Genomic DNA, 6,000 nt, shown 5'->3' with positions numbered 1-6,000 from the left:
TATCTTCATTTTTTCGTTGTCTTCAACATATCTGCGTATTTAGGACAGACCGTACTTAAAACGGAGTGCTCTCCTTTGCATAGCATACAACATGGGGAATTTGTGCATGTCTTTGCCACGTGACCTGGGGTTCCGCAACGTGTACAAAGGGAAGACCTATCAATGGGGCTGCAACATTTGTGCGCTATATGTCCTAGTTGGAAACACCTAAAACAACGAGTAATAGGTGAAAATTCTCGGAGGCGGCATATAGACCACCCGATCTTTACTTTGCCGCACTTTAGTAAAGTTTTGGCATCCTCAGCTCGTAGGCAAATAAGAGCTATTTGTGTGCCACTTCGAGTTTTCCGCAAATTTTTTATATTTTGCTTCCCCAGGTTTTGGATCCCACACTCCTTTTGTAATGCCTCACAGATTTCTTCAGGGGTGGTTATCTCGTCCAAGTCTTTGCACATAATGGTAATATTATGAGTTTTTGGCTGTATTACGGCCATCTCACCAATAACTCCTTCTAGAGCGCTTTCGAACGTGTCGGCTCTCTTTTCTGCTTGATTTTTTAATTCGATTAGCAGGTCTCCTTTGAGGGTTTTTCTAATGTACCTCACGTTTGAGCCCAGTTCTTCAAGGCCTCTGTCGCATTTTATTTTTTTCAGAATATCCGCATACGACGCTCCCTCCTTTTTTGTTAAGATTATAGCGTCTGGTTTCGATCTGATTCTCTTCTCGATCGGTTTCTTCCTTCTAACAACGTCTGTCCACTTTTCGACTGCGGGCTTGTCACCCAAACTGTCTTTGTGCATATATTCCGTGACCTCACTGTGTGTTGCTTGCACTTTGTGACTCATGTTTTTGGGCTTCTTCGTTGGTGGCAAATATCCCAATATCTCGCGAGGCCTCTTTGGAGCATTTTTTTCACTTTGAATAGGGGATACCTGCGACGCTTTCCCAACCATGATTCTTTTCGACGGCTTCTCTTGCTTTTCTGCATTATCATACAAGCTTGTGATACAGCTTACAAGATCACGCATAGCTTGATTTATATGTCTCTGACCGGACATCATTCCTTCGAGCTCTCTAATTTTCCTACCCAGTTTGCAGAAAATATTGGGATTTTCTCCATTGTTAAGCTTCTCAGATTTGCCACCTTTGCCTGCTTTTTCGGCATTTTCGCATATTTTTGCTGATCCAGCAGCGGTGGGTTCTTCCGGTTTGCCTTTTGGAGGCGTTCTCAAAATTTTTGAGTTCCTCCGAAAAGGATTCTCTGGTGTACATCCCAAACTGTTCTCAGAGGCCATAACTCTGCCAGAGAATAGTTGGGAACACCTGTCAGTGGGTACGTTCAGTCTTTGCCCTAACAAACCTTACTTATATTTTGATGGTTGGCAATGCCGTAACCAAAGCAAAACGAAGAAAGGAGAAAAAGGAGAAACAAAACAAAAAACAGCTGACAGACTAAATCAAAACGGCAAAAAAGAAATGAATGCACGTTTTGATTCGCTGTTACCTGGGGAAATTGCTATTTAATTTTTATTTTGTTTTATATAAATAAATTCTATTGAAAAAGTATTTTGTACTTATCTAATATTGTGATGGTGGCGTCATCTATATGTCGGTGCGTTGGAATCTGCCATCTTTATCGGTTGTCCAGTGAGAATATTTCATCGATTGGAGGTGAAGTTATAGCGTTTTAAGTGTCAGTATGTTTGTGTTATCAGTGCGAAAATGAGCTTCGAACAAAGAGCCAACATTAAATTTGTTTTAAAATTGGTAAAACTTTTCCCGAAACGTTCAATTGATGAAACAATTTTATGGCGATGAGTGCCTATCCCGTAGCAGAGTGCACGAGTGGTTTCAATGTTTTCAAAGTGGTCGTGAGGACATAAATGACGATCAACATGTGGGCGAATCCAAATCCGTGATCACCCGAAATTCCATCGAAACTCTGCGTGAATTCATCAAAAATCTGCCAAAATCATCATTGAAATTCATGGAAATGGAATTGAATATCTGTATTCCATTCTACCTTGGAGTTTTGAAGCGTTTGGTGCGTGGTTTCGACGTGTTCGGTCCGAATATCGCGAAGATGAAAGTTGGTGTTTGTTGCACAATAATGCGCCGTCTCATCGGTCGACGCTTGTGACGGCTTATTTAACCAAAAATACATTTTAACCATTAACCAATCCTCTGATCACCTGATATGGCAACGTGCGACTTCTTTCTTTTCGGAAAAATGCATTTGCCCATGAAAGGAAAGCGTTATGCAGACATTCAGTTAATATACAAGTAAAATTTAATAAACACGTAGTGCGGCATTTTAATGCATATTCTTTAAATTTAAATATTTAATATAATTTGAGCTGTTTTCATCTAACATTCCCCTCTCCTTGAACTCCATGCTCCGACATGGCTTCTTGTACGCAAACTTTTTTTGCGCGGCTAAATGACAATGGTTTCTAAATTGCATTATAGTGTCATGTTTTCATAGCTTTAAATGCTATAGGATTGTGTAAAAGGCAAGAAATAAAGCACAAGATATTTAGTTCAAGAGTTGAGATGTTTATCGCGGACAAAAAATGTTATGTACATATTAACCTGAAGTTGGGAATCCAACATGCGACCAAACGACGTAATTTATCTTATATTTTTTTATCGAGAAGTAATTAGACTCGTCGCCCCGGGCGGAACGTCTTGGGGCGGCAAAACGATCTTCGCTGTTTTTTAATATTCAGAAAAATACTTCAACAAATTTTTTTTACAAAATTTATTATAAAAGATAAAGAGTTGTACACTCACAATGTAATAATCTGAATGACAATGAAAAATATTAATTTTTACTCGAATACTCTTCAGTCTTTGAATTTGTCTTATATCTTTTGGCTTATATCTTTTTTAAAAATAGTGATGAATTAAAGATGAATTTTTCTAGCTTTGATCGTAGCAAAATCACATATCATATCATTGTAATTAAAAGTTGAAGCAGTTTCACATTCTATTGAGAGAATCGCAAGTTTGGACAGTCTACTCATAGTCGATCTCAAGTAAGATTTGATCAATTTAAGTTTGCTAAAAGATCTTTCACAAGATGCAACTGATACAGGTATAGTGAGTATTTGCGTGGCTAAATTTTATATACTCGTACCTAATATCAAAGATATTTTGTAAAAATTCACTTTTGTTTGAACCAGCTCATGAAACTTGTAGGTAGGTAGATAAAGGGGGGCGGCAGAACATCCTTGGCCCCGGGAGCCCAAAGTTGTAGCTACGCCACTGTAAAAGCGCGTAGGGATGGTATGAGAGAGCTTTATGGGAACCGGTGTGAAAATTGGACGATGGGCGTGCATCGCCCACTTTTTGGTGAAATCCCATATCTTGAGATCCGACTAACCGATTTCGACAAAATTTAGTACGTGTTTTTTTTATATTATTATGTCACTTTTTGAAAATGAGTGAAATCAGGCAATAACCACGCCTAATGTGGTTATTGTCCGATTTCCATTTAAGACAATTTTAAATTCCATTTGATTCGTTCAGTTTCCAGTACGGAAATCAAGAAGCAATAAATATGATGGAAATAAACTTTGCACGAATAATTAGTGTATGCCACTATGACCTATGACCACAGATTGTTCAAATCCAACAAAAACTGTTCACGCCTCTAGGTACCAAATATTTAGACCCCGGTACCTACAGTTCACTTTTGTTGGAAAATATCGGCCAATTCCTGCGGTATATAATTGAAATTCAGGGATAGTACTTCTCTGACAGTGGTATGTCAAAAATGAGTTGAATCGGACCAATACTTCCCATATATCTAATATAAAGGTAATTGAACTTTCGGGTGATTTTTTACCGCATATATCGGCCAATAAGTGCGTTATCTCAATGAAAATGAGCTATCGTATTTTAATCATAACAGTGTATCTTTGTGCGAAAAAAAAATTTGAGCAAAACTTGACTTACCCCCCATATAGGTTATATCGAACATCCGACTGACTTTACTCTATAATATAGAGTCTATAGATTAGCTTTAGTGACATGTTAACAACATGTAGTATTAGGTTGAATCGGGAGGATGGTTGAGTGACACACATGCGGATGTGATGGTCAAAATGCATTTAGTTACAAATGCATTTAGTTGGCCCCACCTCTGTTGGTCTGATAATCTCCCTCTTACATTGTTCGTTGCCAACCCTTCCCGTCACTCCAATGTTCGTGTATTTTAGACGTGGTTGTTCGTTGTATTTATCAGCTCTCTTCTCCGCCGCTGTTCGCTGGCACGTTGGCATTTTATAATCCTGGCTGCAACTTCGTAAGCAGCTTTCCACTTCTCTACTGATTCGACCATTTGGTTTACCAAGTTATCGGGAGTTGGGTCAACACCGAACGCATTTTTTAAGTATTGCCTCTCATGATTATATTATATTTCGGTCAATAGAAGAATGTGTGTTCCACATGTATCGCCTCCGCAATAATCACATGTGTCGTTATTTTCATGTCCGAATCGTTTCAAATATGTTTTGAAGCAGCCATGTCCTCTGAGGATTTGAGTTAGGTGGAAATCTCCCTCACCGTGCGGTCTATTTAGCCTTGGTTCAACGTTGGGGATCAGTCGGAATGTCCACCGCCCGTTTCCGCTTTCCTCCCAGCGTTTTTGCCACTGATTCACCGCCTCTGATGTCTAAAGTGTGTAAGCCCGAAATTACTAGGGCAGCATCTTCCGATTCTGTGCGGAACGCAGAGCATACTCTCAGCGCGCAAGTGACATACATTTGACATTTTTTTATTTTATTTTATATTAATGTACAATATCTTAAGATTATTCTGTGAAAATTTGAGAGCAGTTAAAGCAAAATTGACGGAGATATACACTTCTAAGTCTCCGCCCTCCGATTTGATTGTGAGCGTCTGTGAAACTTTAAACGTGTTTTTCCCACAACTCACATTTTCAAAGTCGGTGCCCCTCATAACTTCAAAACTACTGCACCGATCGTTTTGAAATTTTAAACGCTAACTGTGGAGAGTTTTTTTTTGTCATAATTTTGATTTCGCAATAACAAATTAGCCGATTTTTTCCCAAAAAAATGTGTTTTTCACTTCAAAGTCTTCGAAAAAATTCAAAAATTGGAATTTCAAAAAAACTTTACAGCGTTACCTCGTAAAACATGTACAGAAATAGTGTTTAAAATTTCAAAAGCATCGGTGCAGTAGTTTTGAAGTTATGAGGGGCACCGCAATTCAACTTTTTTTCTAGACCCGCCCGGACAATTGCTGCCATTGCCGTATTTTTTAACATTCCTTTGCAAAAAATTGATTAGACATTTTTCGAATGTCATACCTCAATGTAGCATTGGTTAGATAAATAAATTTTTCTGTGTCGTCAGGAAAAAAAATACAACTACATGGCTTTTTTCGTATGATTTGACCTAACCCCGCCACCCCCCTCCCTCTCCTTAAGGAAATATTCCTGCTTACTTCTTTTAATTGACCGTTTTAGCAATTTTCTTTCGTGCTTGAAGTGTTTTTGGAGGGTGGTGTATTCAAATGTACCACGTGACCTTTGGTACAAGCGTCTTGCTTGCTCCATACGTAATCTAGCGATTGTCTCGTTCCACCAATGCACTGGGGAGTGGTGTTTGCGTCGAGATAGAGTCGTATGCGCTCTTAATACAGCTCATAATCGAGCGAGCAGCTTTGTTTGCCGACAACAAATTGCCGGGAAGAGGTCTGGGTCGAATGTTTTGGGTCGCCAGTTACTTTTTTTTAGGGTCGGTAAACCCTGTCGGACGTATGCAGTAGTTATCTCGAATATAATTGCATAGTGATCGCTAAAAGTATAATGAGCGCTGATTTCCCAGTAAGATCTGCGAACTAAACTCGAGTGTACAAACGTTAAATCAATCACCGATTGTCGGCAACTTTTGTTAAATGTTCATTGATTACCTACATTTAAATCATCTCAATCAAGAGAAGAAAAGGCTTCTAGTAAGGCTAGGAGGTAAG

This window comes from Bactrocera dorsalis, chromosome 3 (assembly GCF_023373825.1).
Source record: "Bactrocera dorsalis isolate Fly_Bdor chromosome 3, ASM2337382v1, whole genome shotgun sequence".
NCBI lineage: Eukaryota > Metazoa > Arthropoda > Insecta > Diptera > Tephritidae > Bactrocera > Bactrocera dorsalis.
The sequence above is the reverse complement of the archived record's forward strand: the minus strand, read 5'-3'. Positions refer to the sequence as shown.